Genomic DNA, 12,428 nt, shown 5'->3' on the forward strand with positions numbered 1-12,428 from the left:
AATGAAATCAAATTCCTTTCCAATTTACAAACCCACATGAACTAAGATCTTGCCTGTGACCACAACCATGCCCATGACTCACCTTCACTAACAAACACATAACTCAGAAATAATACTAGAGAAAAGCAACTAATGCAATGGCCACAGGTTAACAAAAGTTTGAAGCCAGGTGGGCTGGCAGGGCACTGGGGAAGCAGAGGCAAGAGGACTGTCACAAGTTCAAGACCATCCTAGTCTACATAGTGAGTTTCAGGCCAGTTTCAGTATTACTATGTGACTAGTAATGCTCTATTTCAAAAACCCCCGAACAATAAATCAAATAAATATTAACAGATAAAGCTCAGCAAATGATCTGTGCAAGTTCTTAAGGGGAATATTTGTTTAAAAAAGTTTTCTTCACAGTTTGCTTAGAAGGTGAGAAAGGGTCTCATAATTAATAATTTTAAATTAACAAATACAAAGTATATATGCTTAGCACATGTGGCAAGATAACTTGTAACTGTGTATACCTTGAGGGATGACTTTCACAAAGCTAATGGACACTCAGCATTACCTCACACACTTAAATTGTTTTTTAAAGATTTACTTATTTATTATATGTAAGTACACTGCAGCTGTCTTCAGACACTCTGGGAGAAGGAGCCAGATCTCATTACAGATGGTTGTGAGCCACCATGTGGTTGCTGGGATTTGAACTCAGGACCTTCGAAAGAACAGTCAGTGCTCTTAGCTCTTAACCGCTGAGCCATCTCTCCAGCTCCACAATTTTTTTTTTTTTTTTGGAGTAGGAACACTTAGAATCTATTCCCTTTACAGGCTTCAACATGTAAGTTATTAACTCCAGTTCCCCATCAACTGTTAGAAAGATTTGAGGCTTTGAGTCCCTTAAAGAGAACACGGGTAAGAAAAGGCCACAGTCTCTGATCTCCATAAAGTACATCTTGACACTCTGTAGGAAACATAATTGTGTGTAAAGGAACTGCTTTGTATGCGAGAGAAAATGCTAGTTTGGATAATATAGCTTGGCTTGTGAATAACCATAAATGTCATGATTATTGAGAGCCCCGTGGGGTTTTATAAGCAATACCTTACACACTGGAGTTCTACCTTCAGCACTGGGGAAAAAGGAAATGACAGGAACTAGCTTTCCGTGTCTGGTTGAGGCTGGCTTTGGGAGCACCTTTCTCACTGTGGTTGTGGTATTCAGCCTTACTCAATTTCAGCTTCCATGCTTTCCTACCGTTAACAGTGATAAAAAAAAAAAAAAAGTTAATAGGTTAGTTGTAAGGCCTGAGTGAACTGAGTTCTGAGGAGATAGGTAGTGCAAACAGACGCTCATTAGTAAGTGTTACAACAATGATTATTGCCAAAAAGGAAAACGAGGCCCAGAAAGTCTAGTACTAGTCCAAGATAATGGCAGAGCAAAAACTCAACTCCTGGGCTATGCCTTTTGTCATGTCTTTTGTACCATCTTCAGGGCCAATTAATGGAAATGTTTATGTGTCTGTGGGGTTTTATTTGGCAAAGCACTTTTATAATTATTAAAGGTGAAAGAATTAAAAATATCCTGATCTACAGAAATGACGGCAAAAGATCAATTAAGGGATATCATAAGAGGTGAATGAGGTGCTGGAGAGTCGGCTCAGCAGTTAAGAGCACTGGGTGCTCTTCCAGAAGACCAGGGTCCAATCCCAATAAGCCACATGGTGGCTTCCGATTGTCTGTAAGTCCAATGCCAGGGGGACCCAACACCCTCACACAGACATACAAGCAAGTGAACACCAGTTCCCATCAAATAAATCATTAAAAACAACCGAAAACACCAAAGTGAATGTAAAGACTCCTCAATCCAGTTTTCGCTAAAACACATCTAATTGTTGCTTGGAGGTTTCTGAGATCAACTAAAGCCCAAGAATTTTATCTGAGTTGTGAAGGACAGCTTTGCTCACTAGTTCTTTTGTTTGTTTGTTTGTTTTTTGTTTTTTTGAGGTAGGGTTTCTCTGTGTAGCCCTGGCTGTCCTGGAACTCACTCTGTAGACCAGGCTGGCCTCGAACTCAGAAATCCACCTGCCTCTGCCTCCCAGAGTGCTGGGATCACAGGCGTGCACCACCACCGCTCGGCCTGCTCACTAGTTCTTGTCAGTTTGACACACACTAGAGTTACCCTGAAAGAGGGAACATCAACTGAAGAATTGCCTGAAGGCAGATTGACCTGTGGGAAAATCTCTAGGGTGTTTTCTTGATTAATAATTGATACAGTAGAGCTCGGCCTACGATGGGAAATGCCACCCTTGGGCAGGAAGTGCTAAGTTACATAGAAGGATCGAGTCCTGGGGAGCAAACCAGTAAGCACCATTCCTCCATGGTGTCTCAGCTTCAGTTCTTAACTCAATTGGCTTCTCTCAATGCTAGACCCATAAGGAAAATCAGTTCCCCCATCCCCATCCCCAAGTTGTTTTTTGTCGGTGTTTTATCACAGCAATAGAAAGCAAGCCACGACAGAAATTGCAGTGATAAATTTCAATCTTTCCCTCTCCCAACATTCACTCAGGACTGATGAATAACCTCGGCCGCCTGGCAGAGAGAAGGGAGGGTTACAATCAGCTGAGATTTCTGACAAGAACTGACAGTTCATTACTTCCACTTTCACACATTCTGGAGAACAAGTCAGAGCTAACTTCAAGATACGGGTGCAGCTCAGTTCTCTTACATAGTTAGAAGAAGGAGAAGAGACTGTTTTTGCATAGTCCTGTGGCAGGTGTTGTCTTCTTTTGGGGGGCGGGGAGTGGGTCGTATGGAATAAAGAAATGAAAGGATGGCTGTGCTGGTTCTGTGTGTCAACTTGACGCAGGCTGGAGTTATCACAGAGAAAGGAGCCACCCTTGAGGAAATGCCTTCATGAGATCCAGCGGTAAGGCATTTGCTCAATTATTGGGGGGGGGGGGGGGGGGCAGCCCGCTGTGGGTGGTGCCATCCCTGGGCTGGTGATCCTGGGTTCTATAAGAAAACAAGCTGAGGGGCTAGAGAGATGATGGCTCAGCGGTTAAGAGCACTGACTGCTCTTCCAGAGGTCCTGAGTTCAATTCCCAGCCCACATGGTGGCTCACAACATCTGTAATGGGATCCAATGCCCTCTTCTGGTGTGTCTGAAGACAGCTACAGTGTACTTATATATAAGAAATAAAAATAAAGAAAGCAAGCAAGCTGAGCGAGCTAGGGGAAGCAATCCAGTAAGCAGCAGCACCTCTCCATGGCCCCTGTGTCAGTTCCTGCCTCCAGGTTCCTGCCCTGTGTGAGTTCCTTTGCTGACTTCCTTTAGTGATGAACAACAATGTGGAAGTGTAATCTGAACAAACCCTTTCCTCCCCACCTTGCTTCTTGGTCATGATGGTTTGTTCAGAAATAGAAACCCTGACTAAGGCCAGGCAGTGGTGGCACACGCCTGTAATCCCAGCACTTGGGAGGCAGAGGCAGGCAGATTTCTGAGTTCAAGGCTAGCCTGGTCTACAGAGTGAGTTCCAGGACAGCCAAGGCTACACAGAGAGACCCTGTCTTGAAAAATCCCCTCAAAAACAAAACAAAACAAACAAAACAAAACAAAAAACCCTGACTAAGACAATGGCCCCAAGGAGGGAAAAAAAATGAAAACTGTTTTTATTCTCCAGGAGTCCTCAAGTTAGAAAGAACAGCCTTATTATAAATGTTTTTTTTAAAGGGGGGTTTCTTTTATTTTTAATGATGAATGTTGAGAGTTATGTACACAGGAGTACAGGTGCCCATGGCTACCAGAGGAAAGCACTGGATCCTTGGAGCTGGAGTCATAAGTGGCTGTGAGCTGTCTGACATAGGACAAGGGTCCTCACAGGAAGAACAGATGCTCCTAACCACTGAGCTCTAGTCTCTGGAAATACTTTTAAAAGCAGTTGTAGGGAAGTCAGTTTCTTTTCTAATTTTTGAGTTTATACATTAGTACAAGATATAGAAGAATATTTGAATATTGAAACGATTTTTTAATAAGATGGGTTTTGCTATGTAGCTTAGCCCGGCCTTGAACTCACAGTCTTCCTTCCTTCCCTTCTGAGTGCTAAGATTACAAGCACATCCCACCACACCTGCTTAGCCTGACTGGACATGTTCATTTGTTTTTGTTCCTTATTTTTTTTTTATTTTATTTATTTATTTATTATATATAAGTACACTGTAGCTGTCTTCAGACACCAGAATAGGGTGTCAGATCTCTTTACGGATGGTTGTGAGCCACCATGTGGATGCTGGGATTTGAACTCATGACCTTTGGAAGAGCAGTCGGTGCTCTTACCCGCTGAGCCATCTCTCCAGCTGTTCATTTGTTTTTGAGACAAAATCTAACTATGTAGGGTAAGGTAGTTTGGATCTCCTCTACAACCCAAGTTGACCTCAAACTCATAACCCTCCGATCTCTGCTTCAGAGTTCTGGGAACACACACATGCATCACAATGGCTAACTATTAAAGGTATTTAAAAAGAGACCAGACCGTGCTTTTCAGAAACCAATACTGCAATAGTTATGAATGAAATGGCATAATGAGATTAATTTAAAAAGAATCCATAGAATAGAAGTGATGAATGAGGTTACCAACGAGCGAAGATTGGCTATGGATTGGTGATCAAAGCTGACTGATCAGTACATAGCTCCTGGTTCCTTAGGCTAATGCCTCTACTTTTAGATATGCTGGAACTTTCCACAATAAAGAGTTTGAAACACACACAGATACTACAATATACCCTCAGCTGCCTTACCCCCATCCTCCTCAGGTCACTTCCTCTATGGATGGATAACAAGGGACCTGAGACCATTGTTGGTACCCATGGATCCTAACTAAAAGCTCATTGAGCCCTGGGAAATGCTCACCCAAGGAACTCCTACACTTGCCCAGCATTTGAAGTCAGCAGCTTTTGCCCAACCTGGCAGCACCAACAAAGGGACTGGAGCCTTCCCAGGGCAAGATGGCTCATGTAGCTCGCGTGGCCCAGGTCCAGCTCTGCATGAGCTCAACTCCTCTGCTTACCCCATGACCCTGGCAGGATTCCCAAGTTCCTTTCTGCTGTAACACAGTATGTACAGAGACTTACGATGTCTACATGGTATTCAGAAGTCTGAGTGTGACCAGGAACGTGACATGATGATGCCTTAGCAGGAATGTCCTTCCTCCCTGAGAGAGCCCGAGTCTTCAACACAGATCTCCTCTGAGCCTGACGCCCTACAATCAAGATACCGCATGCCTGTTCCTAATAGAAATGCTTGCTCGGGCAGTCCCCGGGCGTGTCTGGCATAGACACCATCCTCCTTCTAAGAGCACTGCTACCCAACAACGATACTAGTCGTTGTTCTTGGTGAATCAACTATGAATGCCTATTCCAAGGTAGCTTAATCAGATGTTTGCAATTTCTTGCTGAGGGACATGAATATTGAGTCTAAATAATATCACTGGCCGAACTTATATCTGAAATCCCTACTGCAGATATTCCCAGGGCCTGGGGTACCACCCTCCTGAAGACTGTTGTTTGGTGGCTTAATTTGTCTTCTGTTGCTATGACAGAATACTTGGGACAAAGTAATTTATGAGTAACATACTCTCATGGTTCTACAGCCTGGGAAATCCAACATGACAGGCTGCCAATATCTTATGGGGACCTTCCTCCTCTACGGTAATGCAGCAGGGCATTAATGGTGGGTGGAAGCCAAACTCTTTCTCCATTAGGAAAGTCAGTGAGCTCACTGTGAAAGGCCCAACCTCAGGGCCTCATCTAATCCCAATTATCTCACAAAGGCTCCACCGAGGTGTTAAGTGTGTAGTCCAAGATTTTTAGAGATACTTACAAATCATAGCACTCAATCAACTAGCCTTTGCTGTGTACCTTTAATTTGTAAAGTCTATTTACAGATAGATAGATAGATAGATAGATAGATAGATAGATAGATAGATAGATATAGAGATACAACTGTTTTGCCTGAGGAAATCAAGAGGGAGTGGTATTGGTTCCTCTAGAACTGGAGTAGCAGACAGTTGCAGATGGTTCTCAGTTGCTACGTGGGTGCTGGGAATCGAACCTGGGCTCCTTGGCACAGCAGTAAGTGGTCTTAAGTGCTGAGCAGTCCCTTCAGCCCTGCTGTGTACCTTTAAAGAGAAGGTTAATAGCCTTTGGTTCCTAATTGTCTTAGCCACTGGTCCAGAACTGTGAAGAGAAGCCGTAACCATGGCAACTCGTATAAAGAAAGCATGTAGTTGGCAGTTGGCGGTGGCTACAGCGTCAGAGCTTTAGTCCACTATCACCACGCAGTGTGCAGACAGGGGCTGACAGTACACAGTGACTTTTAGCCAAGCTTGAGTGACATGAGACCTTATTTAAAAAGTCTAAATAGATAAGACCAAGATGGGTTTTTGTTTTGTTTTGTTTTTGTTTTTGTTTTTCAAGACAGGGTTTCTCTGTGTAGCCCTGGCTGTCCTGGAACTCACTCTGTAGACCAGGCTGGCCTCAAACTCTGAAATCCGTCTGCCTCTGCCTCCCAGAATGCTGGGATTAAAGGCGTGCGCCACCACCGCCCAGCAAGACCAAGATGTTTTTGTGAGGGCTACATTATGAGAAAGTAAGGAATGAAGTAGATAAACTATAAGATGCCTTTAAGTGTGACGGATTCTCCTTGTTCATTAAGGAGAGGTACAGTGTATCAATATCAATATCAATATCGCACCCTTTAGTTAAGCCCTCGATCCACAAATCTGGCTAAAGGGTTTTACTATTATTCTTATTTTAAGTTTTTTTTAAATAATTATATATTTACATACAGCTTTAAGAAATGAAAATAGAGACAGCAACAGTATACTCACATATATATAATAAATAAATTTTTAAAAAAGGAAATGAAAATAGAGAAGTCCTGGCTACTTTCACCTAATACCTTCCCTGGGTAATGTCTTGCATAGTTATAGTGTGTTATTAAGACCAGGAAAGGGACTACGAGGCTCACCCATGGAGACCTTTTCATCAATACAATTCCTTTTTTTTTTTTTTTTTTTTTTTTTTTTTTTTTTTTTGAGACAGAGGTCTCTCTCTACATAGCCCTGGCTGTCCTGGAACTCTCTTTATAGTCCAGGCTGACTGGCCTCAAACTCACCGAGTGCTGGTATTAAAGGTGTGTGCCACCATGACCAGCCTTAATTGGTTTTTTTTAGGCATGTCTGTATGTCTGCATATGCGTGGGTATACATTTATGTGCAGGTGTGTGTAAGTCCAAGGTTGACATGCGGCCATCTTCCTTGATCATTCTCCACCTTACTCACTGAAGCAACGTCTCTCATTTGAACGCAGAGCTCACTGGTCGAGTCAGCCAGCTTTCTTTGGGGATCCACACCTTTACCTTCTCAGTAATGGAATCCCAGGAGGGCCACTACACTTACCAAGCATTTATGTGAGCACTAGGGATTTGAACCCTGGACCTCACACTTGATGGGTAAGCATTTTGACCTGCTGAGCCATCTCTCCAGCCCTTGATTTATTCTTCTCTGTGTGCTTAGTTCTGAGTAATTTCTCACACACAGCTTGACCTCAACCACAGTCAACACAACAGCCTGTTTCATCACCATAAAGACTACCCATGATGCTCTTCTGTAACTATGGACATCATCTTATGACTCCTGTAACTTGGATTCTATTCTCTATCTCTATTATTATTTCGACAATTTTATAAATCCAGCACTTAGAAATCTAAGGCAAGAAGGTTGTGAGCCTTAGCTACACGAGGAAATCCAGTCTCAAAATGAAAAAGAATGAACGAACAGAATGAGAAGATATGTGCACTTTTGAGATCTGCTGGCTTCTCCCTTAGCGTAATTCTCTTGAGTTCTGCCTGAGCTGTCATCCTGGCCTTACTGTGCCATGTGATCTGGGCACACAGTTTAACTTCTTCATCTCAGTTTCCATTCAATCTCAGGTCCGCCTTCCTCCCCAGTCTCCCTGTTTCCACAGCATCATCTGTTTTTCCTGACGTCAAGAGGAGGCGTTCTACAGGCTACTGTCTATTTCCTGTGGAACTCCAGAGCCGGGCTGGGACCAAGAGCTTTGGAACCTCATCCTTTTTAGTACAAGGAGACACACTGTAGCCATCCCTTCATACCCACAGGGGATTGGTTTCAGGATTTGGCCACAGATAATGAAATTCACAGATGTTCTAGTCCCTTATAGAAAATGACAGGGTATTTGCACCTATGGTTATCCTCCAATAACTGCGAATTATCTTTAGGTAACATGTAAATGATATGCAAATAATTGTTGCAATGTTTGTTCCAGGGCATATTAGCAAGGGGGAAACGTCTGTACTCCCAAGTTATTTTCTTAATAGTTTCAAGGTCATCGGGCAGTGGTGGCGCATGCCTTTAATCCCAGCACTTGGAAGGCAGAGGCAGGTGGATTTCTGAGTTTGAGGCCAGCCTGGTCTACAAAGTGAGTTCCAGGACAGCCAGGGCTGCACAGAGAAACCCTGTCTCATAAAAAACAAGCAAGCAAGCAAGCAAGCAAACAAACAAACGTATTGTTTCAGGCTGTGGACTGTTGAATCCTGACACTGGGAATTCTATACAGAAGGCCAACTGTTCTTTAGAAGCATCAGTCAGGCAGTTCTGATATCACTGCTTTGACTAGACTAGTTGTCAAGCAAGCACACCTGGCTTTGCTTCCCCAGTGTTGTGATGCCCCACATACACCATAGTGTCCAGGTTTTCCATGGGTGTTAGGGATTTGAACTCAGGTCCTTGTGCTTATATGGTAAATCTTTACCAACTGAACCATCTTCTAAGCCTGCCTTTCTTTCTTCCTCCCTTCCTTTCTCCCTTCCTTCCTCCTTTCCTTCCTTCCTTCCTTCCTTCTTTCCTTCCTTCCTTCCTTCCTTCCTTCCTTCCTTTCTTTCTTTCTTTCTTTCTTTCTTTCTTTCTTTCTTTCTTTCTTTCTTTCTTCCTCTCTCCCTTCCTTTCTCTCTCTCTCTTTTTCTTTCCTTCTCTCTTTCTTTTCTCCTTTCTTTCTTTTCTTTTGCCCTGCTATCATTTTTTTTTAAATTTTTCTCTTTCATCTGTCAAGATGTATACTTTAGTAGCATTTGCCTACCTTCTTTAAGGTCACCTGATTTAGCCTTCCTTGGGGTCTACTGCTGTATGTGCCAGTTGGCAGAGCATCTGAGGCTATCCTGTCTGTAAAGTATTTTTGAAAGTTCACAAAGTTAGGTTAACAGCAAAGCTTCCTTGACCACTCAAAAAATATTATCTTTCTTGCATCTCTTTGTCACTTTCCCTATTTTATCCTTCAAATGCTTGCCATCTCTTGACACATCATATATTTATTGATTTATGACCTCCCCCCTTCCACCATTGGAACACAGTCTTCAGGAGAGAAAGCACCTCTCTGTGTTCCCTGCCTCGTTCCTGCTACCTAAGGTGCTCTCTGACATGTGGTTGATAGAACAAATGAACAAAACAGAGAAGGCATGAATGGGCGAGGGAGAAAGCAAGGGCAGTCTGTTCTTGGAGATGGCATCTCAGTCAGGAACTGCTGATATGCCAAAGATCTTGAGCCACATGGTAGAGAAAGGCTTCCAGACAGGAGGCAGCCATGATGACAGTTACAAGTCTGGGCAACATCCACTCTGTGTGGTGGGCCATCTTCTACTCCACAAACTTGGGTGTACAAGAAGCCTGGGGTGCTTCCTGAGCTTCACTTTGATTCTGACCTGATAAAAACATTTAACAGCTTTAATTTGCTCCACTTTTACCCAGAGATGAAGGGGCAGGCGTTTACATACAGACTCCCGTGGTGGGGAAGAGTATTTATCCAAAGATGGCTGCGACAGTGTTTTTCTGCTCTGTGCAACCTGGAAACACAGGCCAATGTCCTCATACTACCCCAGATCTATCACCTCTTTCTCACCTATCGGGTTCAGTGATGAGGCACCCCACCCCCACCCCTGGTCATGTTCTGCTTTTCACCGTGCCTGTAATTTCTGTTCTCAATTCCGTGGTTTGTTTCGGTTCTTGATTCTCAGGCCTAATGTAAGACCTTTCCTCTAGTTCTTAGGACTCACTGTTTGGTAATGGGATAGGGTAGTGTGGCGAAAAGACACCTCCCCTTTGCTTTGTCATCCTGAAGGCCAAGGGAACATTTTTCCAGTAAGACATCACACTATCCACAGTAGCTGTTTTCCCCTGAATCAAATGATGAGTTGGTGTAATAGATATAATTCATTACATTAAATATAATTTATTACATATGGTTTAATTTAAACAATGAATATATGAGAGTCATAACACAGCATTAGTACCCAGAATTCTTTTACTATAAACAAATAATTCAGGGCTAGAGAGATGGCTCAGTGGTTAAGGGCACTGACTGCTCTTTCAGAGGTCGTGAGTTCACTTCCCAGTGCCCGAATGTCAGCTCATAGTTGCCTACAACTACAAGATCTGAAACCTTCACACAGACACACATGCAGGCAAAACACCAATGTACTAAAATAAAAATAAGTAAATTTGGCGCATGCCTGTAATCCCAGCACTCTGGGAGGCAGAGGCAGGTGGATCTCTGAGTTCGAGGCCAGCCTGGTCTACAGAGTGAGTTCCAGGACAGCCAGGGCTACACAGAGAAACCCTGTCTCGAAAAAAACAAAAAACCAAAATAAATAAATAAATAAATAAATAAATAAATAAATAAATATATTATAACAAATAATTCATATAATTCAAATAGTTCCCTTTGAACAGATAAATCCTACAACCAAAGCCCCAAAATCTTGTGAAGGGAGAGTTCACAATATTATTTGTCAAGGTTCAATAACAAAGTTGAGGTATTAATATTATATGTAAGAGGAAACACCTGAATTAGTTAGCAACCATCAGTGCGTGTCAACACCATCTGCAGAGTCTCCCTAAAGTTTATAAATGTGGTCAACTCCTAAAGACTCAGTCTGGGGACCCCCTCTGTAAGGTCTGGGCACACATGTGCTCTTGACTGAAGCTAAACTGCAGCTCTGTCATCTGTTTTGTTCATGGAGAGACTAAAGCTCAGAAAAGGAAAGTATGTGGTCTGAATTCTCTCCCAAGAGAAGGGCTCATCAGAGTCATTGCAGCAAACTCTGTCTCCGAAACCAGGGGAAGGTGTCTTTCCATGAAGACGCTTAAGATACATTACCCGTCTCTCCCTGATCACTCTGCAAGTGAAAACCATGAAGAGAGTCTCAGTTCCTGCTGGAATCACCCCTTCCGTGACCTGGGCGGTAGTTCTCAAAGGTCACATTTGCACTTCAGCAGAATACGTTGGTAACGAAGAAGGTGCCTTCCCACCCTTTCCACAAGGAGGCTCAAGTCTGTGACGTGGGTTGAGATATGCAATGGCAGCATCGGTGGTCACAAGGTTGAAAGAGCAGGAAACTCCAACCCTGTCCTAAATAGCTCAGACTAACAGGACCAGATCTGGGAGGCCCTCGATACACAGATAGAGCATATTGGCTTAGTTCCATTGGAATACAGACAGGGAAGGAGGCCTTGTGATATATGATGTCTTCCTCACTGATGTCCCATCCCAGATAAACACAAACTGTCCTCTAGTCCAAGCAATGGTACACACCTAGTTGTTGCTGCTCAGGGGCCTAAACAGGAGGATCATTTGAGAAACTCAAAGCATCCTGGATAACAAAACCAGACTCTATCTCAAAAACAAGAACAGAAGGAACAATCTTGCTTCTAGGCAATTACCTGTATATCCTCAATGTCATCAACTTTCTCAAGAGACCTAGGCAAACTTGCGGTCTTAACCTCACATAACACCTAGTAGTCGTTTGTTCACTTGGGCCCCATTACCTCTGAGAAATCCGGCGTGGTGCCGAAGGCATGCCAAGCACTGTTCTAGGCCTGGTGAGCACAGACAATCTAGCCATTGTCTTGCAGACCTCGCTCTCTGGTGGGAGTACAAAGCCACAAACCCCTGTAGTAGCAAAGTAGAAAAAGGTGTCGGTGAAAGAATTGTGACAGAGGCCCAGTTTAGATTGTGCTGGAAGGTGGTGATCTGGAAAGGCCTTTGTGAGCAAGTGGAATCTAATCTGATATCTCAATGGATAGTGGAACTTGCCCTTAAAAGGCAAGGAGGGGTATTCCATGCAGAAAGGCTCAGAGGAGGAAAAGACTCAGGGGTGGGAAGCACTAGGGTTCAGTGTCCAGACCCAAAAGAAGGTAAAGCACTATGTCTAAAATTGCTGAGTGTATGAGTGAGCGGTACTAAGTAAGGCCATGTGCATGTTTGTGTCTGTGCAAGCATTTGTACCTATGTATGTATGCATGTACAAGTATACATATGTGTGTGAACACGTGTATTGCATGTGTGCATGTTTGCACATGCATGTATACACATGT

Source organism: Apodemus sylvaticus, chromosome 9, assembly GCF_947179515.1.
Source record: "Apodemus sylvaticus chromosome 9, mApoSyl1.1, whole genome shotgun sequence".
NCBI classification, from domain to species: Eukaryota; Metazoa; Chordata; class Mammalia; order Rodentia; family Muridae; genus Apodemus; species Apodemus sylvaticus.